The sequence below is a fragment of the Balaenoptera physalus genome, assembly GCF_965194825.1.
Source record: "Balaenoptera physalus genome assembly, chromosome: 1".
Classification (NCBI taxonomy): Eukaryota; Metazoa; Chordata; class Mammalia; order Artiodactyla; family Balaenopteridae; genus Balaenoptera; species Balaenoptera physalus.
In genome coordinates, this window is record NC_138882.1 from 130,597,092 (window position 1) to 130,623,440 (window position 26,349).

A 26,349-nucleotide genomic window follows, 5' to 3' on the forward strand; every position below is an offset into this window, starting at 1 on the left:
GTACGGCACTGGAAGTGAAATGAAAGGCGGAAGCGGGGCTCCTCGTGCGGTTGGCGGAATGCTCCCTCGCTAGGTGACCTCGCCTGCGCCTTCCGCGCCATCTTGGAGGCCTTGGTGCCTGAAGAGTCGCGAGGGGTGGTCCCTGAAAAGGCTTCGCTTCCCGCTGGTCCTTTGAGTTTAGACGATGCGCCCTCTTGGGGGGAAGCTGAGGCGGACAGCGGTGCAGAGAAGAAACCGGGAGGGCGGCAACGGCGTGGGAGGCGGGGACTGGGCGGGCTGCTGGCCCCAAGCGGGGAACTGGCGGGGCACCGGGCTGGCGGAGAATCTGGGTGAGAGGGCGCGGTGAGGGGCGTGGCGAAAAGACGTCGTCCTGGCTTTCGACCTTGATTTTAACCCGGAGAAACCTATCAAACCCAAATCATTTCTGCCTTGACGATTCAAAGTATGCTTTACTCTCAAACGCTGGACGCAAAGCTAAACGATGTTCTGTGCTGAAGAAAGTTTAAACAAAGGGAATTTAATCTACGAAGTAAATTTTATCTTCCGGCATATTCCCAAGGCTACTTATTACTGTACACGTGTGTGGAAATAAGGGTGCAAGGTGAGCCTATCTAAAGCTTCTGGCTCAGCGAATGAATGTTGGAAGTGAATGTCTGCCTGAAGAATTATATTTAAAGTCACCCTTCCTAGTTAGACCCTGAGTTCTGAGATAACTGTGGTGTTTCAAAGACGGGGGATTTGTAAAGCTGTCAAGGTTTGGTGGCTCTTTGTGAAAGCTAGTAAAAGCCCAGTGCAAGTCGGGAGTATAAATGTTTCCCGTAATTCCCAGGACTTTTCATTTTTATTGTACCATCCTAATTTAGGCCCTCAGCACTCACCCCTAAATCTTGTTACTAACTTAACTTTTCTTGCCTAGTAGAGGCTGACCATAATCTAAGTCAATTGTTTACCTTCTATATCCTGTTATTGTACTCCCTTACAAGAACCTTCCACTTTGTCTTCTGGAAATTTATGATGTATTTATTGCAGACTGAGTACAAGACAGAACGTTAATTAAGAGCTAAATTAAAAGTACCAGGGAAATTCGGTAAAGGGAGAACGCAGTTTGTCCTGGAATCAGCAAGGAAGCTCTCGAAGAGGTAGGTAAAACACAAAATGGACTGTTAAAGATGGGTAGGATTTGACTTCTTTTTTCCAATTTCTTATTGTGAGCATTTTAAACACGGAAAAGATGAACAAAAAATACAAAATCACACATATGCCCATCACTAAATTTTAAAATTGTTATTGTATGTCACGTTTTATTTATATGTTTGTATGTACATATATGTGTGTGTGTGTTTGCTGTTTTTTTTTTGTTTTTGTGAGAACCATAAGCTGTAGACATTAAGGCACTTCACCTCTGAATATCTTTGCTATATATCTCCTATGAGGACATTGCCCTACATAACCACAAAACCTTTATCACGTGGAAGAAAATTAATGGTTATTCTCTAAGTTAATATCCAGTTAATATTTAGATTTCCCTGGTTGTCTGCAAAATGACTTTTGTATGCTGTTTGTTTTTGAACTAAGATCATATCAGTGATTGCCTATTGCAGTTAGGTTTCAACTTTCTTTGATTTCTTTTAACCAAAAACTTGTAATCCAGTAATTTTGATTTTTTCCTTAAGAAAACAAGCCAGTTGTCTTGAAGAATGGCCTAATTCTGAGTTGTCTGCTTGTATTTATTTTTGCTTCTAGACCTTGTATTTCCTATAAACTGCTAGTTATGAGAGGCTCGAGTAGTTAAGATTAAACACATCTGGCAAGGATACTTTTTGTCATACTGTGTAATTCATGTTGTATCACATTAGGAGGTGTTTAATGTCAGGTTTGTCCCATTATTTGTGATGGTAAGTTTGATTGTTTGATTAAGGTGCCGACCAATTAAAGTCATTTCTTTCCATGGTAAAGGTATATTTTTCCCTTTGTAATTAAGAAGCAATCTATAGGGTGATGTTATTGAACCCAAGTTCATGTGCCCAAGACACAGTGAGGCCAAACAAACTAAAACATCATCATAGTTTGGAACAGAGAAAGGTTCATTGCAGGGCTGAGCAAGGAAAATGGGTGGCTCGTGCTCAAAAGGCCTGAACTCCCCAGTGGTTTTTGGGGAAGAGTTTTTATAGGCAAAGTTTGAGGGGAGGTCTGCACTATGTGTGATCTTCCTCTGATTGGTTGGTGGTGAGGTAACAGGGTGGTGTTCCAGGAATCTCAATCATCAGCCTTTTGGTTTCAGCCAGTCTGGGGTCCATGTGCTTGTGCTAAGCCTGAGATTACCATCTTCCACCTGGGCGAGGGCACTTAGTTCCCCTAGAAGAATTCAGAGTTTGTATCAGATTGCTATGTATATCCCTTGAGCAGGAACCAGGACCCTGCTCCATCTCTGCAGTGTTTCTTGACTGCCTTTCTTTTGTTTCTGCATTCTCTCACTCTTCTAATTAATAACTGTTTGAATCTGCCCTTTGGAATTCAGGGAAGGGCTAGGAGCTGAAACCTTTTTCTTACAGAGAGGAAATGGGGGACATGGAAAGAGTCCTGCTCAGTTTCAGTGATATGTGGCATTATGCTAAACAATCTTTCTACTAAATTTTGCCCCTTGGTAGACATGGAATTGAAACAGGAGGGAAGGGGCAGAGCACAACCTTTAAAAGAATGACATAGCCCAAGGACATGACATAAACTGATTAGAACCAAATAGGTCCAAGATGGCAGACTAGTCAACTTCCACTAGACCTTGAGCCTCAGTATAACACATCAGCTCATTGTAACACATCAGCAAGCTAAATGACACACCCACAGGCACCATGAGAGTTCCAAGGCCAACTATAAAAGTCAAAAAGTGGGCAGTGGCCCAGTTCCTGGAAATCCCCACCCCTTCCCCAAAATAGCTGGAATACTCCTCCCACTCATTAGCCTATGAAACTACCCACCCCTATAAAAACAGACAACCCCATACCCTGAGGCCCACTCTCGCCTTCTGAGATGGCCCACACTCTGTCTGTGGAGTGTGGTTCTCTCTAGATAAATCCACTTCTTAGTTATTGCTTTGTCTGTCACTGAATTCCTCTCTGTGATGAGACATCAAGAACCTGAGCTTCATTAAGTCCTGAGACCAGGTGTGTGATCTCAATTAAAAGACTGTGGGTTCAAGTCCCATTCTGGGTTTTGGCTGGGTTCGAGTCCCAGCACGTGGGTTCAAGTCCCAATCTGGGTTGCATGGTTCCAGAATCAGCTCTTAATAAATACCTTTATATTAATTGGGCACTGTTCCACAAACCTTTTACTACATTTTTAGGTACAACAGTTCAAATATCTCTCCCCAATGTTCCTTTGTTCCCTGCCATCTGCCCCTAACTCATGGGAATATGACATAAATGACAAGCCACTCTTTAGGTTAGTGGTTCTTAACCTGGGGCCCTTGAATAAGCTGAAGGCAGACCAGAGATTCCTTTGGAGTTGAGGGGAAAATTTTTATATTCCTTCATACATTTCTGAGGAAAAGATACACAGTAAGAAATTAAGAGTATATAAGTTCAGGTGCTGATAATTTGGTAGATGTGATGGAGGGAATAGTTGGAGATTTTCTGCTGATTGTTTCTATTTCCCAATGAAATGGGAAGTAAGATTATCAACAGAGAGTGAGGAAATATTGGAAATTTGAGGAAAGAATGAAAAATTATTTTGTAAGTATATTACCCCAAAACTGGGTTCGCCTTTTGGTGGATGTTGAGCCAAAAGACACAACCAAGCCAAAGCTCAGGAGAAGGAAGGATTTATTACCTGCAGCAAGTAGGGGAAAACCAGGGATCTTTCCCAAAGCAGTGTCTCCCCAAACAGCAAAATTGGGGAATTTTTAAGCTAAGAGTACATGCATATACATGAAGGGGATTGGGTGGTCGACAGAGTCCAAGCTTTCGTTGGTTAAAGTCACAGGAGTGAGAAAATGTCAACATCATCATCCCTTAGTTTCCAGTTGATCTGTTGTTGAGCTCTTCAGGCTAATCTTTACCACTGAAACAGAACTGGGAGTCTTTACAACTGATATATTATCTTTGCTATGGTTACTTCTCTTGCCCAATAAGTCATTTGCTTCTGCATTCTTTTGTTCCCTTAAGACCATTAATTACTGAGATCTGTTCAAGGATAAGTATTGTAATCAGGCTTAGGTCACAAAATGGCTTAGGCCAAAAATGGCTTCTCTTATGTCAAGAAAGCCATGCCTGGTTCTCTTTCTCCAGGGATCCCCTACCCTATCTCTTACAAGTATAGACTATTTTCTTTCTTTCTTTCTTTTTTAATATTTGTTTATTTATTTGTCCTTAGTTGTGGCAGGCAGGCTCCGTAGTTGTGGCATGCGGATTCTTAGTTGTGACATGCATGTGGGATCTAGTTCCCTGACCAGGGATCGAACCTAGGCCCCCTGTGTTGGGAGCGTGGAGTCTTAACCACTGCGCCACCAGGGAAGTCCCTAGACTATTTTCTTTTTTCTCAAACTTCCTGGGAGTGAGATTGTGAAGGTATGAGGGACCCTGCAGAGGTACTAGTTCCAATGCATTGGCATATCTAGTGAGTTTGAAAAATTAATGGAACTAGAATATTGGAAAGAATGAGCCAAAAAGAAAGTAGTAGTCAGGTGGAAGAATGCAAGAAAATAAAGACAAGCTCTAGGGCATCATCATGGGAATAAGCACTTGAAGCAGACTGGAGAACAATATTATTGTGGGGAAGGAAGTCAAAGACTGAGAGGCCAGGTTAATGGAAGGATCATTTCTGTGGATATTGAAGTTACTAAGAATCATGACCATAGTTTGAGATAAAGTGACTTTGAGTCAAGTTCAAAACTCTTGATAGCATCCATATTTTTCTCTCAGTTAAATAGGGGGAAAAATGATGATAGAATTGTAATTATAAGCTGATAAGTTTGGTACAAAACAACAGCATTAACCTTTTTGGGACCTGATTTTTTTTCTTCCATTCCTTTTTCAAATAGTACTCTAGTTCTGTCTTCTCTAGCATTAGTAATAGAGCCAGGAATACTACATTACATTATTATGAAAAATGATTCATAGAAAATGAATTTATGAAACCTAAATTTACACCTCAAGGAGCTGGAAAAAGAACAAATGAAGCCCAAAATCAGTAGAAGGAAGGAAATAACAAAAATGAGTGGAGAAATAAGTGAAATGAAGACTAAAAAGACAACAGAAGAGGTCAGTAAAACTCAGAACTGGTTCTCTGAAAAGATAAACAAGATTGGCAAATCTTTAGCTAGACTTACCAAGAAAAAAACAGGACTCAACTAAATAAAATCATAAATGAAAGAACCATAAACAAGACGAAAAGGCAGCCCTCAGAATGGGAGAAAATATTTGCAAATGAAGCAACTGACAAAGGATTAACCTCCAAAATATACAAGCAGCTCAAAATCAAAAAAACAAACAACCCAATTCAAAAATGGGCAGAAGACCTAAATAGACATTTCTCCAAAGAAGATATACAGATTGCCAACAAACACATGAAAAGATGCTCAACATCACTAATCATTAGAGAAATGCAAATCAAAACTACAAAGAGATATCAGCTCACACCAGTCAGAATGGCCATCATCAAAAAATCTACAAACAATAAATGCTGGAGAGGGTGTGGAGAAAAGGGAACCCTGTTGAACTATTGGTGGGAATGTAAATTGATACAGCCACTATGGAGAACAGTATGGGGGTTCCTTATAAAACTAAAAATAGAACTACTAAATGACCCAGGAATCCCACTACTGGGCATATACCCTGAGAAAACCCTAATTCTAAAAGAGTCATGCACCACAATGTTCATTGCAGCTATATTTACAATAGCCAGGACATGGAAGCAACCTAGGTGTCCATCAACAGATGAATGGATAAAGAAGATGTGGCACATATATACAATGGAATATTACTCAGCCATAAAGAGAAACGAAATTGAGTTATTTGTAGTGAGGTGGATGGACCTAGAGTCTGTCATACAGAGTGAAGTAAGTCAGAAAGAGAAAAGCAAATACCGTATGCTAACACATATATATGGAATCTAAAAAAAAAAAAAAAGGTTCTGAAGAACCTAGGGGCAGGACAGGAATAAAGATGCAGAAGTAGAGAATGGACTTGAGGACATGGGGAGGGGGAAGGGTAAGCTGAGACGAAGTGAGAGAGTGGCATTGACGTATATACACTACCAAATGTAAAATAGATAGCTAGTGGGAAGCAGCCACATAACACAGGGAGATCAGCTCCGTGCTTTGTGACCACCTAGAAGGGTGGATGCAGAGGGTGGGAGGGAGACGCAAGAGGGAGGGAATGTAAGGATATATGTATACATATAGCTGATTCACTTTGTTATACATCGAAAGCTAACACAACACTGTAAAGCAATTACACTCCCATAAAGATGTTAAAAAAAATAAGACCACACTATATGCTGCCTAAAAGAGGCTCACTTCAGCTTTAAGGACACATGTACATTGAAAGTGAAGGGATGGAATAAGATATTCTATGCAAATGGAAACCAAAAGAAAGCAGGGATAGCCATACTTATATCAGACAAAATAATTTTAAACCAAAGACTGTAATGAGACAAATAAGGTCATTATATAATGATAAAGTGGTCAATTCATCAAGAGGATATATCATTTGTAAATATTTATGCGTACGACATAGGAGCACCCAAAAATATAAAGCAAATAAAACTTCTGAATCGAGAAATAGACAGCAATATAATAATAGCTGGATAATTCAATACTCCACTTTCAACAATGGATAGATCATCCAGGCAGAAAATCAATAAGAAAGCATTCAACTTAAACTACATGTTAGATCAGATGGAATTAACAGACTTAATAGACTTTTACAGAACGTCGTATACAACAGCAAGAATATACATTCTTCTCAGGTGCACATGGAACATTCTCCAGGGTTGATCACATACTGGGCCACAAAAGTTTTGATAAATTTAAGAAGATTAAAATATCAAGCATCTTTTCCAACTATTACAATGGTATAAAACTAGAAATTAATCACAAGAAGAAAACTGGAAAATTCACAAATATGTGGATATTAAATAACATGCTACTGAACAACCAATGGGTCAAAGAAGAAATTAAAAGGGAAAAAAATACCTGGATATAAATGACAATGGAAACACAACATACCAAAACTTATGGAATGCAACATAAGCAGTTGTAAGAGGGAAGTTCAGAGCAATAAATACCTACATTAAGAAAAAATGAAGATCTCAAATAACCTGTCTTTACACCTCAAGGGAAAGAAAACGAAAAACCTAAGCCTGAAGTCAGAAAAGGGAAGAAAAAAACCAAGACCAGAGTGAAAATAAATGAAATATATACTAAAAAGACAATTTTAAAAACTGAGAGAGAGGACTCAAATAAAATTATAAATGAAAGAAGAGGAGACATTACAACTGATACCACAGAAATTCATGGGATCATAAGAAATAACTGTGAACAATTATATGCCAATAATTTGGACAACCTAGAAGACATGGATATATTTCTAGAAACATGCAACCTGCCAAGACTGAATCATGAAGACATAGAAAATCTGAACAGACCATTTACTTGTAAGGAGACTGCATCAGTATCAAAAGCCTCCTAACAAAATTCCAGGACCAGATGGCTTCACTGGTGAATTCTAAAAAACATTTAAAAGAGAATTAGTACCTATTTTTCTCAAACTCTCCCAAAAGATAAAGAGGAGGGGACACTTCCATGATCATTTTACAAATCCAGCATTACCTTGATACCAAAACCAGGCAAGGAGTCTACAAGAAGAGAAAATTACAGGCCAATATCCCTGATTAACATAGGTGCAAAAATCCTCAACAAAATATTAGCAAACTGAATTCAACAGTATGCTAAAAGGCTCATGCACTGTGATCAAGCAGGATTTATCCGTGATATGTATGAATGGTTCACCATCTGTAAATCAATCAATGTAATATGCCACATAGCAAAATGAAAGATAAAAATCATGTGATTATTTCAATAGGTGCAGAAAATGCATTTGACTAAATTCGAGATCCTTTCATGATAAAATCTCTCAACAAACTGTGTATAAAGGGAATGTACCTCATCATAAAGGCCTTGTTTACCTTTCTAAAATGAAAATCTGATTATATCTCATTTTAACACATTCCCTGGCTTATTATTTATAGGATAAAGTTAAAACTTCATTGCATAATAGAAAAGAACTTTTACTTCCTTGCCCCGTGCAATTTCTCCACCTCATTTCCCTCATATTTCTCTGCTATGCTATGCTTTTTCTCATGAACTGATCCCTCGGCACATAATACTCTGCCTCTTGGATCTCCATCTGATTTTTATTTGTCCTATGAGAGGCAGCTCAAATGTCACCTTTGGTGAAATTCCTGAAGCTATGTGTCAAATCAAGTAATTTCTCTTGTGTGTTCTTTGTAAAAACCTCTTTTATAATATAACGTTAATAAAGGGTTAGGCCCTACATGGCCCAGTCTCTACAGAGTTGTATACACATATCATAAAAATAAAAGTATTAAATAAAAAGAATTGTAATCTTTTACTGTCTCTCCAGGAAAACTATAGACAGTCAATTTATAATCCATGGTTGTGGTCTATTAAATCCCTTTATCTTTGTTCTATTTTTTTTTATTATTTTATTTATTTATCTATTTATGGCTATGTTGGGTCTTTGTTTCTGTGCTAGGGCTTTCTCTAGTTGCGGCGAGCAGGGGCCACTCTTCATCGCGGTGCGCGGGCCTCTCACTGTCGCGGCCTCTCTTGTTGCGGAGCACAGGCTCCAGACGCGCAGGCTCAGTAATTGTGGCTCACGGGCCCAGTTGCTCCGCGGCATGTGGGATCTTCCCAGGCCAGGGCTCGAACCCGCGTCCCCTGCATTGGCAGGCGGACTCTCAACCACTGCGCCACCAGGGAAGCCCTATCTTTGTTCTATTGATTTATTATCTTCCATTCCAAAACCACAACCAAATCTCTCTCTATCCCTTCCTTTATTCTTCATTTCTTATTGAGGAGAAAACCCACAACAGCAGCTCTTGCTTTTCTCATTTTTTCATCTTCTTTCCTCTCCTCTTTTCGACACTACCTTCCTCTCTTCCATTCCCTTTCTTCCCCTACCCTTCTCTCTCTCTCTCTCTCTTTTTTTTTCTTTGTGGCTTCACTGAGATATAATTCGTACACGCTAAAATTCACTTTTAAAGTGCACAGTGTAATGGTTTTCTAGTATACTCACAGGATTATGTGACGGTCACAACCACCTAAGGTTAGAGCATTTCAACATCCCCGAAAGAAACCCCATGCCCATTAGCAGTCATTCCACATTCCCACCTTCTCCCATTTACTTTCTGTTTCCAAAGATTTCCCTAATCTAGAGATTTCATATAAATGGAATCAGGGAATATGTGGTCTTTTGTGACTGGTTTCTTTCACTTAGCATCATGTTTTCAAGGTTTATCCACGTTGCATGTGTCAGTACTTCATTGCTCTTTATGGCTGAATAATATTCCATTGTGTGGCTGTATATCACATTTTACTTATACATTCATCAGTTGATGGACATTTGGGTTGTTTCCACTCTTTTGGCTATTAGGAATAATGCTGCTATGAACATTTATGTACACATGTATGTACACATGTGGCTGTATGTGTTTATTTCTCTTGGGTGTATACCTAGGAGTGGAATTGTTGGATCATATGGTAACTCTATGTTTGGCATCTGAGGAGCTGTCAAACTATTGTCCAAAGAAGCTGCATCATTTTACATTCCCACCAACAACGTATGAAGGTTCCAATTTCTTTATATCATCCTCAACATTTATTATCTGTCCTTTTGATTACAGCCATTCTAGGGGATGTGAAATGGTATTTCACTGTGGTTTTGATTTGCATTTCCCTGGTGACTAAGGTTATCCAGCACCTGTTCATGTGCTTACTGATCATTTGTGTATCTTCTTTGGAGAAATGGCAACTCAAATCCTTTGCTCAGTTTAAAATTTGATTATCTTTTTATTATTGATTTGAAAGAATTTCTTTATATATAAGTCCAACGTTAGATATATTATTTACAAATATTTTCTCCCATTCTGTGGGCTATTTTTTCTCTTTTTTGATGGGTGTCTTTTGAATAAAAATGTTTTTAATTTTAGTGAAGTCCAACTTATCTGTTTGTCACTTGTGTTTTTGTTATATCTAAGAAGGTTTTGCCTAACCCAAGGTCATGAAAGTTTAATGTTTTCTTCTAAGAGTTTTATAGCTTCACTTCTTACATTTAGGTCTATGACCCATTTTGAGTTAATTTTTGTGTGCAGTGTGAAATAGGAGTCCAACTTCATTCTTTTGCATGTGGATTTCCAGTTGTAACTGTCTCATATTGCATATCTAATCTAAAGCCAAGGAAAAGTGTTTGCAATTTTTAAACATTTGAATCTATGGTATTTGATATTGTTTGAAAGGTCTTGCATTCTGGAAACAATTGTTTGATGGCTTAATTGAAGATCTTTTACTTTTTGTGAAATTTCATTTTCATTTTTAGTCTTTTTCTCAAAACTTTCTAATTTCCATGACTAAAATAATTATTCTTTTATCATCTCTCCACATAAATTTTATTTGTGTATGAGCAAAAATCCAAGCTCATTTATGACCAGCCAAAGTTACAAGCTCAGATCCTGTTATAAATCGTTAAAACCATATTTGTTGGACAATTGATTCTGATTCTAAGTGGTTGATTTCATAGATTTTTTTTTTGAGAGGAAATTTTTTTTCCAAATTCTTTATGTAATTACTGAAATTATGCCCTAAAATGGTCTACTTTATTATTTATAGATTTTATTACACAAAGAACAGCTTTAAAATTTTTCTCTGCTGCAGCAAATTTCAATTGCCAGTTATGGTGATATTTGCAATATACCTTCTTCCAGTCTGTTTTTTCTTTATGATTCCAGTAATATTACTAGTTTCTTTATCTCTGTTTGATTCTACATTGTATTATGCCTTCATACAAAATTTAAAATGTGTCCATTCTTATGTTTTTAAATTATAAAGTAACTTAATTACAGTATAATTTAAAAATTGTAAGTATTTCAATTTATTTACCAATTATAATTTATTTAGGTATTACTATAACTTGTGCTGTCTGCATAATATAATCAGATAGACACATTATGATATTATGTTGGCACCTAGAAAAAACTTATTGAACCAAATCAATCCATTGATACTGACTAAATGGGTAGTCTATATATATTATATATATATATATATATATTATATATATATATATATATATATATATATATATATATCATAAATATGGAGAGAGGGAGAGAGACTGATTCACTCTAAGGAATTGTATAAGGAATTGGCTCATTTGATTATGGAGGCTGTTAAGTACCAAGATCTGCAGTTTGCAAGCTGGAGACCCAGGAGAGCTGATGGTATAGTTCCAGTCTGAGTGGAAAGCCCTGAGAACTAGGTGAGTTGATGGTGTAAATTCCAATCTAAGTCTGAGGCCAATGTCCCAGCTTAAACAGTCAGGTAGAAGGAATTTTATTCAACCTTTTTGATCTAGTCAGGTCTTTAGTGGGTTGGATAAAGCCCACATTCAGGAGGGCAATCTGTTTTACTTAATTTACCAATTCAAACGTTAATCTCATCTAGAAACACCCTCACAGACACAACCAGAATAATGTTTCACCAAATGTTTGATCCATGGCACAGTCAAGTTGATACATAAAATTAACCATCACAATTGGTGATATATTTATATATGAAACCGAGCAGAACCCTATGGGGTTCCTGGGCACAAGAGCTTTTCTGTGTCCCCTTCCCTGAGTTCCAAAGGGCAGGTTCACACAGTTACTAGTCAGGTAAGGGAGGGGATGTGGAAACAAGGGAGGAACAGTCAAGAAGCAATAGTGTGGCCTTGGGGCAGGGTCCTGGTTCCTCCTCAAGAATTATACATAATATCTTTGAGCTCTTCTGCAGAACTAAAACCCCCACCAAATGGAAGGTGATCCAGAAAGGTCACAGTTCAATAACCTCAAGAACCACAGATCATGGGACCACCTGACACCAGAAGATCTCCAGATTGAAGGAATGCAGGCCCTGCACACACACTGATCCTTATCAGCAACCCACCCCTGGACTATAAGACTCCTCACAGGGTTCCCTGGGTTAGGACATACAGTTTTGAGGGCATTAGCCCTCTGTGGCCCCCTTTGCCTGGCAAAGCAATAAAGCTGTTCTTCTATACTTCACCCAAAACTCTGTCTTTGAGATTTAATTCAGTGTTGGGGTACAGAAGCCAGATTCGGCATCATGTATAATACTAGAAATTATACATGTGCTTGGTCCACACACTATCATACAACAATAACATCGTACACAATGTAGCAAAAACTGGATTTTGGATTTTGCAGAATCCAAACCCCCTTGAGCACTCAACCACCAGACTAACTAGTGCCTAAAAAAAGATGATGCTGACCTTGGCTCACCCTCATGACTTCAGTTAACTAGAGCCTGCCAACATTTGCCCCAGTTCTATGCTGAATTCTCCTTTGCTTAAGCCCCTTTACATGCACCCTTAGCTTAAAACTTCCCCAATTTTGCTGTTCCTGGAGACACGGCTTTGGGAAATATCCCTGATGTTCTCCTTACTTGTTGCAAGTGATGCTGACAACTCGGGCAGTGTGCACCAGTGCCAAATTGAATCTCAGAGACAGAGTTTTGGGTGAAGTAGAAAAAGAATAGCTTTATTGCTTTGCCAGGCAAAGCGGGACACAGCAGGCTCATGCCTCTCAAAACTGTGTGTCCCAACCAGGGAGGATTTGGTGAGGGGTTTTATAGCAATGGTTCAAGGGCAGAGTTCCTGATAAGGATCAGGGTGTGTGCAGGGCCTGCACTCCTTTAATCTGGCCTCTTTGGTGGAATCCATCTTGGCTGAGAGATACGTGCACACACACGGGAGGAGATATACCAAATATGGACTCTGAACCAGTCAAATCAAAATGATTGGCCAAAGGAAACCTGGAAGAAATGCCCTATATAAGTGATTTAAACTACTATGAGGGCGCGACTCTCCGAGTTCACCTGTGTGTCTAGCCACACATACTGTACTCTTTTTCCTCCTAATAAACACTTTACTTGTTTCACTACTTTCCGTCTTTGTGGGAATTCTTTTCTGCAAAGCCAAAGGGCCAGAGCCTTGTCACTGACCACTGGTCTAGTGGCTAGGATTTGGTGCTCTCACTGCCATGACCCAACCTCAATCTCTAGCTGGGAACCGAAATCCTGCTTCAAGCCACTGCAGGCCAAGGCCACCCTAGATCAGAACCAGGACCCTGCCCCAAGGCTGCACTATTGTTTCTTTTTTTCTTCTTAATTTTTTAAAAAATAATTTATTTGTTTTTTTATGTTTGGCTATATTGGGTCTTCATTGCTGCGCGCAGGCTTTCTCTAGTTGTGGCGAGCAGTGACTTCTCTTGTTGCGGAGCACAAGCTCTAGGCTCGCATGCTCAGTAGTTGTGGCGCGCAGGCTCAGTAGCTGTGGCTTATGGGCTCTAGAGTGCAGTAAATAGTTGTGGCGCATGGGCTTAGTTGCTCCACGGCACGTGGGATCTTCCCAGACCAGGGCTCAAACCCGTGTCCCCTGCATTGGCAGGTGGATTCTTAACCACTGTGCCACCAGGGAAGTCTGCACTATTGTTTCTTGACTGCTCCTCCCTTGTCTTTGTATCTCCTTCCTTCCCCAATTAGCAACTGTTCGAATCTGCCCTTTGGAACTCAAGGAAGGTCATGGAGGCTGGGGTCTATTCCCTACAAACAAGAAATGGGGGACACACAGAAAGACTTCTGTGCCCAGGAGCCCCACAGGGTCCTGCTAGGTTTCACAAGTAATAAATCCTTCTCCTGATCTTTGGCTTGGTTGTGTCTTTGGCTCAACACCCACCAAGAGGCAAACCCAGTTTTCCCGTGACACGACCAATTGTGCCTCTCTCTACTGCTTAAATAAGCCTTGTGTTTACTGCTCTTGTGCTTTTGTTCACCTTTTCTTGTGTGGTATTTCTTTTTGCCTGGAGTATCCACCTATTTCCTATTTTTGCCTTATGGAAATTTTATTTTCTTAGGGAGGAAGAAATTTTCCTCTGTGCTTTTAGGTTCTTCTGACTAGTCTAAGAACCAAATTCACATGAGGCAGATTAACAGGAGAAAATCAAATGAAGCTTAATGACATGTATACATGAGGACTTACCTGGTGGCACAGTGGTTAAGAATCCGCCTGCCAATGCAGGGAACACAGGTTTGAGCCCTGGTCTGGGAAGATCCCACATGCCACAGAGCAACTAAGCCTGTGCACCACAACTACTGAGCCTGTGCTCTAGAGCCCATGTGCCACAACTACTGAGCCCATGTGCCACAACTACTGAAGCCCGCATGCCTAGAGCCCGTGCTCCACAACAAGAGAAGCCACCACAATGAGAAGCTCGTGCACTGCAACGAAGAGTAGCCCCCTCTCACCGCAACTATAGAAAGCCCGCGTGCAGCAATGAAGACCCAACTCAGCCAAAAATAAATAAATTAATTTTTAAAAAAAAGTATACATGAGAGACACCCAGAAAACTAATGCACTCTCCAAAATGGCTGGTGTCCTCATCTTAAATACCATCCTCAGCACAAGACAAAAGAGGATGCTGAGTGAGGGGGGAGTCAGTTATGGGAGATTACCAGGGAAAGCACAGTAAACAAGGATGATTGTGATGCAGAGTTACGTCCTTGCCTTCTCCATTGATACAAGTTTCTAGAGATTTGGTCATCCTCCTCTTACAGGTACTGAGAGGGAGATACCCTTACAAATGGAGATTTCCTTTACAAATGTAAGTGTTTCTTACAAAAAGGCAACTCCTACTTGGTTTTCAGGTTCCTTCCCCTGTCTGCTGTTACTCAGAAAATAACCAGCTTAAAACAATTAATATGCCAAAGAGACATATTTCAGGGTGGCAAATTCTGCTCCCCTACAGTCTCTTTCAGGAAATATTACTGCTGTAGCCCACATTGATCTCTTCTACTCATAAATCATCAAAGCATTTGTTACCAAACCAAACTTCGGTCTGCTCGCCTGCCAATCAGAAAAGCCAACTTACTGACACTGGGTTGTGGTGAAGGAAAGTACGGCGTTTATTGAAGGGCCCAGCAAGGAGTACAATACAACTCATGCTCAGAAGACTTGAATTCCCAGATGGTTGGTTGGTGATGAGATAACAAGGTGGTCTTCCAGGAATCTTGTGCTCAGCCTGAAGTTACCAACTTCCACCTGTGTGGGGCCTTAGTTCCTATAGAAGAACTCAAAGATACATTGTTGTGTATCTCCCTTGAGGAGTAACTAGGACTCTGCTTTCCTGCTGCACTATCGTTTCTTGGCTGCTTTTTCTTTGTTTCTGCATCCCCTCCCTTCCCTGATTAGTAATTATTTGAATCTGCCTTTTGGAATTCAGGAAAGGTCTAGGAGGTTGAAGACTTTTTCAACAAATAAGAAACAGGGGACAAGGAAGGGCTTTTGTACCCAGGAGGGCTCTGGAGGGCCCTGCTTGCTTTCACATTTGTTAACTTTTAATTTCTACTACATTTACTTTGCATATAGTTATTTATATATACATATTTCTTACTTTCTTATCTAGATTTTAAATTCCTTAGTGTCAAAGATATTAATAATAGAAACAAGAACTATATCAGCAAAGTAAAGCAAGCCATTTATTATATGATTACAATGCCTCAGGCACAGTGTAAGTCATTTTACCCACTCCATTTCATTTAATCCTTACAACCAACCTAGGAAAGGAGGTAATATCTGAATTCTAGATCAGGACATAGGGCTTAGAAGCTAAGTAATGTGTTCAAGACCATATTTCTAATGAATCAGAATTCAAACCCAGGTCTGTCAAGTGCTCTTACGTGTCTGCTTATATTACTTTATGAACAAAACTGTCGACTGAAAAAAAAAAAGCACAACCTAACATTGAGAATTATGTTTTATTCAGGGCATTACTGAGGATTATAGCCTGGAAACAGCCTCACAGCTCTGAGGAACTGTTTCGAAGAGGTAAAGAAAGAGCCAGGATATACAAGAGTTTTTGCACAAAAACAAAAAACAAAAAAACAACAGGTAGTTGAATATCAAAAGATTACTGCTAATTACAGAAAAAAACAAAACAAAACCCAGACATCTCAAGTTAATGACTTTTGTACTTTTCTATGTATGGGAAGATGAAAGAGTCTGGGCTTATTGAAATTATTCCTTTGATATGCACGTTAACTTTCTAGGACCAATATGGTGTTTTTTCCATCCTGAATCTCCTCAGGGCACACCAGGAGAGCTGCAGTGCCTGACAGCTTTATGACTGCAACATTCTTTGGTTACTGAAATGGCAGGTGACATTCTTTGTGCACATTACTTTGGGAAACCTTTACAAATAGTATTATCTAACATTTATGGATTATTTACAGTGTGTCAGAGCTTAACGTGTTTTCCATGAATACAATAATTTAATTCTTGCAACAGTCTTATGAAGAAGGAGCTGTAATCACCATCATTTTGTGTATGTGTACAGAAGGTTAAGTCTCAACTGGCAGAGCTAGAATTTGAACTCAAGTAGTCTGAGTCCAAATGATCTCGAGTGGCCTTGGCCTGCAGCATCTTGAAGCAGGATTTCGGTTCCTGGCCAGAGATTGAGGTTGGGTCATGGCAGTGAGAGCACCAAATCCTAGCCACCAGACCAGTGGTCAGTGACAAGGCCCTGGCCCTTCGGCTTTGCAGAAAAGAATTCCCACAAAGACGGAAAGTAGTGAAACAAGTGAAGTGTTTATTAGGAGAAAAAAAAGAGTACAGTATGCGTGGCTAGACACACAGGGGAACTCAGAGAGAGAGTCGTGCCCTCATGGTAGTTTAAATCACTTACATGAGGCATTTCTTCCAGGTTTCCTTTGGCCAATCATTTTGATTTGCCTGGTTCAGAGTCTGTGTTTGGTATATCTCAGGATCCTCCCGTGTGTGCACGTGCATCTCGCAGCCAAGATGGATTCCACTGAAGAGGGCTAAGGGTAGTTGGCATCACTTACTATGGGGTGGCGCCCCCTCCCTTTTTGACCTCCAAGGAGCTGTTAGTCGGGAAGGTCTCCTTGACTTTGAGAATGACTAATGTGTGGTCTCTTATCTTCTATCTGGGCAGGACCCAGCCTCCTCTCTCAATTGTCCTGCTATTCTTGTCTTGGACTATCGGTCCACAGGGAACGAATCTCCAATTGCTTACTCTGAGGGGGGGCTCATCTACCTCCTGCCTCACAAAGCCTGTATTCTTAATAATCATACTATTTATACATTGCATTTAACAAACATTTGCTGAGTGATTACTATGTGCCAAGCACAGTGCTAGGGATTTAAAGATAGAGAAGTGTGTGTGTCTTTTTTAGGAACTTAGTGTACTAGAATAAACAAATAAGAAACTTTTGTTTTTGGCATGAAAGTTATTAAACACAACTACCGCCACTACGAAACAGTAAGAATAATGAGAACTTGTTTTTTTCCAGGTATTGTTCTAAGTATTTTGCTGGCATTAATTCACTTAGCCTCACAACAATCTTGCAAGGTCATTCTTCTTCTTCTTCTTATTTATTTATTTATTTAATTTTTGGCTGCATTGAGTCTTCATTGCTGCGTGTGGGCTTTCTCTAGTTGTGGTGAGCGGGGGCTACTCTTTGTTGCGGTGCACAGGCTTCTCATTGCAGTGGCTTCTCTTGTTGCGGAGCACGGGCTCTAGGCACGAGGGCTTCAGTAGTTGTGGCTCGTGGGCTCTAGAGCTCACGCTCAGTAGTTGTGGCGCACTGGCTTAGTTGCTCCATGACATGTGGGATCTTCCTGGACCAGGGCTCGAACCCATGTCCCCTGCACTGGCAGGTGGATTCTTAACCACTGTGCCACCAGGGATGTTCTCTTCTCATTTTTATAGATCAGGAAACTGGGAACAGAGATGTTAGGATGTTAAATCCAAGCAATGAAGTGGAAGAACTGACTTATGAACACAGGCAATCTGGCTCCAGAACCGAAGTGACTAAATGAATATTCCCTATGAGTAATAGAATTTCAATTTTTCTGGAGTATAAACAAGTGGTATTATATATAGTAGAATTAAAAACTGGCTTTAGACAATTTCAGGAACTTAGAGAAATGACAGTCAGTCTGAAATGAGATTCAAGAAGGTGCAGTTACTAGAATGGTCAGCAGAGGGTGAAGGGAGGCAGCTTCTGTAATGTACTGTTACATTACAACAGGGTACACTGTGCAGAACTGGGACTCTCTGAAGTCCCTCTTGCTCTAACATTCTCTGATGATACTTGTCTGAATTTCATTAGATCAGTGCAATGTAAAACACAAGCAAAAAAAGGAGTGGTCTCTTCTCAAATATATGTAGGGAAGATGATATTTATCTGATTTAACATGGTATTTATTTGAATATTTGTTAAATGTTAGTTAAGACCTTCTCTAAAGAAATAAGTGTCAGATGATCCATATCCCTGAGGAGCTCAGGGTCTCACTGAAGAAGTAAGATAAACAAAAATTTGAATGGTGATATCAAACGTCATATTAACAAAGTTTTAGAGGAGTTCAGAGACAAGGAGAAATTAATGGGACTGAAATGGAAATGAACTATTTCATGGAAAAAGTGGTCTTGTTCCTGTACTGAAAGGTGATTAGTATGTGCATAGGTAGAAAGGAGGAAGGGGGAAATTTTTATATTCCTTAAAATTAAATTCAATCTCTCAAGCATTTATGAGCTGTCTTCAGTTAGCAAGACACCGTTCCTAGGCACTGCAGAGAAAGTAAGAATGGGTGATACAGTCTCTGCCTGAAGGAAATCACGAATACCCCATCAGTAATAACGTTAAGTCAGGATAATGTAGACAAACAACAGGCTGTGGTAGACAAATAACAAGATGCTCTATTGGAGGCCCCTAAAGTTGACAACAAAATGATATATGCCTCTCATTTTAAAGATAGGTACCAGACCATTCATGTAGAACATTCTAAGTGTATGGTCCTAAACTAGTTCTGCCAGTTTTAGCTGTTTACTCACCTCCAGCCTACGTACAAAGCTGAGGTTGTATAACAGGGAAGAACAAAATCTGACTCCATGTTGGATCTGTTACTTTTACTTTAAACTTTGCTCTCTGTTGCTTTCTGTTACTATAATCACTAAAACAATGTTGTCTATAGCTATTGGCATACATAATGGCCTCCCTCGGGGAACCCTGCCCCTCTGCCTAAATGTTATACTAAAGTGCCTTTGTTCAGCTCACAGGGAAACATTCTGACCCTGCCCACCTGTGAATGGCTGCAAGAAAGAAGAAATTAACACATCCCCTCCCTGAGGCTGGCCAAACCAGGAGATGTTTTGCAAGACTTATGGCCTTTGTACTTTACTTCCTCACCTCCTCCCCCTCTCTGCCCTATAAAAGAAACTAGCATCCAGACACCTATAAGACGGTACTCTAGGATGCTAGTCTGCCATCTTCTTGGATGCCTGGCTTCCCCAATAAAGTCACTGTTCCTTGCCTCAACACCTCGTCTCCTGATTTATTGGCCTGTTGTGGCGCAAGCAGAGAGAGTTTGGACTCGGTAACAGTTGAAGAGAAAGAGATTTCTTTGGAGAGGAGGTGACAGAGTACTTTGCATTTCACTCACCTTACTACTCTCTTCTGAAGGGGAAGGAGAAGAATGTGTTCCTCTAAGGTAGAAATCCCCTAAATAGACACAAATGGAAACTTCTAGGCACTGCAGAGCTTGCTCAGAGAAGAGGAGTTTGCCCAGCACTGGTACAGCAAGAATTTCAGAGCCTGGAGAATATGGCTGCCTGCACAGCAGAGTATTGCCTTCTGTTGGTGTTCTAAGTTGTTTCTGGGTGTTAATGTAGCTGGTATGAAGTCCATATCCTTCTCTGACCTGGAAAATTGGCAGGCTGCCACTTCCGATGAACTTTGGATGGGCTTCTGTGGAATGTACTTAAAGCATGGGGAGCTGTATCCATTGACCTCTTCTTATTTTATTTTTATCAACGGCAGTGTATTTACTGCTTTGGGAGTAAACAGAAGTAAAAGAAACCTTTAATAACAAAAAAGAAAGAAACCTTGAATAGAGGTCAAGCTGTCTTTTCACCTGTCCTTGAACTTGGACCTGACAAACTGCCCAGTATGATTGCTGGTGCTGCTGCTGCCACTACTACTACTATTAAAAGGTACAGAATATGATAGTACCTCCTCTTCTCAAGTCAAGGAGAGGTTTCTCCTGGGCGCTACTTGGAGAGCTTTATGCATGTCTCTAGGAACATGAGGGTCTTACCAATGACTATTCTAAAAGTGAGATGCTGTGGCTGGAACTGCCCCATCTGGTGGCTGAACACACACGTGGCTACTTTGAGACTGGGCTGTCCTTCCTCCCATGCCAGGGTAAAGGTGCATGTTTTCGAGGCTTGATAAGGACCCTGTGGAAATAATCTTAACCAGGCATGCTGCCTGAGGAGCAGATACAGAGGGTGGATCCCAGAAATCCAGGAGCCAGACAGAAAAAAGGCAGACCAGCCAACTATGGTATTCATGAGGAACCCACAGAGGTACCCCATAGAGTCAGCAATTGAGTACTGCCACCTAGAGGGCCCTGCCGGTGGATTACAACTGTACCTGCCACAAAAACTGTACACCACTTGCCCAATACCTACCCTCCTACCCTCCAGATATTAGAAACAGTGACTAGCAAATTGGGGAGATGGAGCCAGGAAAGAAGATAAGCTAATTTTGGCCCCCTACTCCACATAGGTTAGGGGATAGAAGGAATTTAAATTAGAATGGGTTTGGAGTTTGAAATTACATTCAATAGAGCTATTTCTGTGCTCTCTAATTTTTTAGTTCTAAAATAGTGTTGTATGGTTCTCAGAATGAAAAAGAGAGAAGAAAGCCAGCGTAATCTATGGGACATCACTAAATGTACAAATATTAGAATAATTGAAGTTCCAGCTGGAGAAGAGGGGAGAAAGGGGCAGAAAGTCTATTTAAAGAAAAAAATAGCTGAGAATTTCCCAAGCCTGGGGAGAGAATTAGACATACAAGTTCACAAAGCGAATAGATTACTCCATTATCTCAATGCAAAAAGACCTTCTCCAAGGCACATTATAATGAAACTGTCAAAAATCAAAGACAAGTAGAATCCTAAAAGCAGCAAGAGAAAAAATTATTGTAACCTCCAAAGGAACCCCCATTAGGCTATCAGTGAATTTCTCAGCAGAAACCCTATAGGCCAGGAGAAAGTGGAGTGATATATTCAAAGTTTTAAAAGAAAAAAAATGGCAGCCAAGAATACTTTATCCAGCAAAGATATCCTTCAGACATGAAAGAGAAAAATAACTTTTCCAGACAAAAAAATGCTGAGAGAATTTATTATCATTAGACCTGCCTTGCAAGAAATGCTTAAAGGAGTTCTTCATGAGAAATGAAAAGATTTTAATTAGTAACATGAAAACATACAAAAATACATAGCATACTGGTGGATAAGTATACAGTCAGATTTAGAAGACTAATTCTGTAATATGAGGGTGTGTTAACCATTTAACTATAGTATAAATGTTAAACGCAAGTATTAAAAATAACTATAACCACTGTAACTTAACAAATACACAATATAAAAAGAGGTAAATTGTGACATCAAAATCATAAAAGGGGGGAAGTAAAAGAGTGGAGTTTCTCTATGCAATCAAAGTTAAGTTGCTATCAGGTTAAAATGGGCTGTTTTATCTATAGGATGTTTTGGGTAAGCCTCATGGTAAACAAAAGGGAAAAACCTATAGTAAATTCACACAAGATAGAGGAGAATTAGACATACCGCCATGGAAAATCACCAATTCACAAAGGTAGGGAGAAAAAAAAAAAAGAGGAAATACAGAATAGTCAGAAAGCGGCCTCTCGCCTTCTGAGATGGCCCACACTCTGTCTGTGGAGTGTGTTTCTCCCAGGGCTGCTCTCACTTTCTGAGATGGACCTCATTCTGTCTATGGAATGTGTATCTCTGAATAAACCCACTTTCACTTTACTAGGGCTCGCTCTTGAATTCTTTCCTGCGTGCAGCCAAGAACCCACACTCGGTGGCCTTCCCAGGGACTCGCCTGAGACCTGGGATGTGAACATCCTCTCACACCCCGCTCTTTCCTGCAACAGTTCCATCTGATTTTCTGTCTGTTTGTTTGTTTGTTTGTAGCTTCCTTTCTTAGCTCTGGACCCTTTAACTTAAAGATGTGTGTTCGGTCCAGCTGAAGCTGGGGGTTAACAGGTTTTAAGCAAAGACCTGGAGCAGCACTGGCAACACATGCTTTGTCCTTAGCATCTCACCTCCCTGGTACAAAACTATGTTCGTGGGGTTGTGAATGAAAAATGTTGCTGCTTTATCAGTAAACAGGGGATGCTGTGGCCATCCAGCCACTGCAGCCACCCAGAAGGTAAGGCCTGAGGGGACTCAGGATGGAGACAAATGGGCTGCAGCCGCCCCCAACAGTGCACCCAGAGGGGACTCAGGATGAGAAAATACAGGATACTGGCCCCAGATAGCTGAGGTGCATATCAAAGGAATGATTTCAGTGAGTTCAGACTCTTGCATCTTCCCATACATAGAAAAGCGCTGAATTCCTTAACTTGAGATGTCTGGTTTTCTTTAACTGACAGTAGTCTTTTGACGTTCCTACTGCCTGGTTTTTGTTGCAAAAACTCCTATGTATTCTGGCTCCTCCCTCACCTCTTACGAGCGAGCGGTCTCGCAGAGCTATCTGAGAGGCTGTGTCCTGGGCTTGAGTCCTTAGCAAGTCCGCCCTGTAAAACATAATTATCAGCCCATTTATCTCCATCCTGAGTTCCCTCAGGGCTCACTGTAGGGGCATAGGGGCGGCTTTAGTGGTTGGATGGCTGTAACATCCTTTGAAAAAAAACAAAAAACAAAAACCAAGAAACAAAATAGTGAGAAAGCAATTAATAAGACAGCATGATTGAGTCCTTAAATATCAATAATTACTCTAAAAGTAAATGGATTGAACTCACCAATCAAAAAGCACAGAGCAGGGACTTCCCTCGTGGTCCAGTGGCTAAGACTCCATGCTCCCGATGCAGGGGGCCCAGGTTCGATCCCTGGTCAGGGAGCTGGATCCCACATGCCACAACTAAGAGTTTGCATGCCGCAACTAAAGATTCCTCATGCTGCAACAAAGGTCCCATGTGCCGCAATGAAGACCTAGTGCAGCTAAATAAATAAATAAATATATATTTTTAAAAAAAGCACAGAGTGGCTGGATGCTAAAAAACCCCCAAGACCCGAATATATGCTGCCTACAAGAGGCTCACTTAAGCTTTAAGGACAGACCTGGGCTCAAAGTAGAGGGATGGAAAAAGATACTCCAGGCAAGTGGCAACCAAAAAAAGGTGAGAGTAGCTATACTTATATCAGACAAAATAGACTTTAAGCCAAAAATGGTAATAAGAGACAAAGAAGATCATTGTATAATGATAAAGGGGTCAATTCATCAAGAAGATGTAACAATCATAAATATATACACATCTAACCTATTTGCAGGACAGGAATAGAGATGCAGACGTAGAGAACAGATGTGTGGACATGGGGGGGGATGAACTGGGAGATTGGGATTGACATATATACACTACCATGTGTAAAACAGATAGCTAGCGGGAACCTGCTGTACAGCGTAGGGAGTTCAGTTCAGTGCTCTGTGGTGACCTAGATGGGTGGGATGGGGTGGTGGGAGGCAGGTCCAAGGCGGAGGGGATATATGTATACATATCACTGATTAACTTCGTTGTACAGTAGAAATTAACACAACATTTTAAAGCAACTATACCCCAATAAAAAAATATATACATACACATCTTACATTGGTGCACATATATTGCTAGATATATTAAGCAAATACTGACACATCTGAAGGGAGAAATAGATAACAATACAACAATAATAGGGGACTTCAATATGGATAGATCATCCAGTAAGAAAATAAACAATGAAACGTTGGACTTGAACCATACCTTAACAAATGGACCTAACAGACATATACTGGACATTCTATTGAACAGCAGCAGAATACACCTTCTTCTCAAGTGCACATAGAATATTCTCCAGGGTAGATCATATGAGAGGCCACAAAATAAGTCTCATCAAATTTAAGAAGATTGAAGTCATATCAAGTATCTTTTCCAACCACAATTGGTATGAAACTAAAAACAAGAGGAAAGCTGGAAAATCTACAATCACGCAGAAACTACACACACTCCCAAAAAACCAGTGGGTCAAAAAAGAAATCAAAAGGGAAATAAAAAACCTTGATATATAAAAATGGAAACAACACATCAAAACCTATGAGACATTGCAAAAGTAGTTGTGAGAAAGAAGTTCATAGTAATAATTGAGTACATTAACAAAATATATCTCAAATAAACAACATAATTTTACATCTCAAGGAACTAGAACAAAACAATCTAAACCTAAAGTTAACAGAAGGAAGGAAACAACAAAGATCAGAGTGGAAATAAATGAAATAGAGATGATAAAAAAATAGAAAAGATCAAGAAGAGTAAGAACTGGGGTTTTTTTTGAAAAGATAAAGAAAACTGACAAATCATTGGCTAAACTAAGAAAAAAACTGAGGAATCAAAATCAGAAATGAAAGAGGAGACATTACAACTGATACCACACAGGTACACAGGATCATAAGAGACTACTATAAAATTATAAGCCAACAAATTAGATAACCTAGAATAAATGGATAAATTCCTAGAAACATACAACCTACTCAGACTGAATCATGAAGAAACAGAAAATCCGAACAGAACAATTAGTAGTAAGGAGATTGAATCAATAATCAAAAACTCCCAATACAGAATACCCAGGACCAGATGGTTTCACTGGTGAATTCTACCAAACATATAAACAAGGCTTAATACCAACTCTTCTCAAACTCTTCCAAAATACTGAATAGGTAGGAACACTCCCAAACTCATTTTATGATGCCAGCATTACCCTGATACCAAAGCCAGATAAGGACACTACAAGAAAAGAAAACTATAGACCAATATCCCTGATGAAATTCTCAACAAAATATTACCAATCCAAATTCAGCAACACATCAACACATTAAAAGCATCATACAACATGATCAAGTGGGACTTATCCCTGGGCTGCAGAGATGGTTCAACATGTGCAAATCAGTGAATCACATTAATAAAATGAAAGATAAAAATCATATAATCTCCTCAATAGATGGAGATTAAAAAACCACTTGACAAAGTACAACATTGTTTCATGATAAAAACCCTCAACAAATTTGGTATAGAAGGAACATACCTCAACATAATAAAGGCCATATGTGACAAACCCACAGTTAACATCATACTCAATGGTCAAAGGCTGAAAGCTTTTCCTCTAAGATCAGGAACAAGACAAGGTTGCTCACTCTCACCACTCTTATTCAACATAGTAGACACTCAAGAAAAATTGAATAAATGAATGATATTCTAAAGAATAAAGGAAAACTTTCCTTTTCTGTGCAAATGGGAAAACCTGTTAGAATCTGTCAAATGAAAAGGAAGATATGTGGGTTATTAACAATCCTTCACTTAAAAAGCATTTATTAAATGTCTATTATATACTAATGTCCTTTCCTCTTCATAAGTGTCTTCAGGGTCTCCCTATTCTAGTCCCAAAGTACCCTATCTTTCAGTCCTATCCTTTACTGCTCTAGCCAAGGAGTTACTTATCAATAAACTAGGAGCTAAGCTCCCATTACAACAGCTAAGACAAAAGTCTCCACCCTAATGGACCATCCAGTTTAATGGGGAGACAGACATCCACACAGTTTACCAAGATATAAGGAAAATGAAATAAATATTAATGATAAGGCACAAAAAACATGCTATGTAATGCACAAAAGGAACAGTTACTTCTCAGCAGGAGATTGGACTGAATACCATACATGCTAGGCCTTAAGGGATAAATAGGACTTTAAAAGGTGAAAACGGAAAGTAAAGAAGAGTATTCAATGTAGAAGAAACAGTGTGAGCAAAAATATGAACATACATGACGTATTTAAGGAATTGTGAAAAGGGCAGTTCGACTACAACCTAAAGTGTTGAGGGCAAAGAGTAGAAGAGAGGGGGCTGGAAAGGTAAGCTGAGGCCAGATA

The 26,349-nt window shown here is 39.8% G+C and overlaps 1 long non-coding RNA gene across 1 annotated transcript; it reads left to right on the top strand.

The window, feature by feature from the left end:
• Nucleotides 1-96: 96 nt before the first annotated feature.
• On the top strand, nt 97-19,687 carry LOC309641467. The gene is made up of 3 exons (XR_014252616.1): nt 97-601; nt 1,030-1,139; nt 19,422-19,687. It is a non-coding gene; the product is annotated as an uncharacterized lncRNA (long non-coding RNA).
• The last annotated feature ends 6,662 nt before the right edge of the window (nt 19,688-26,349 follow it).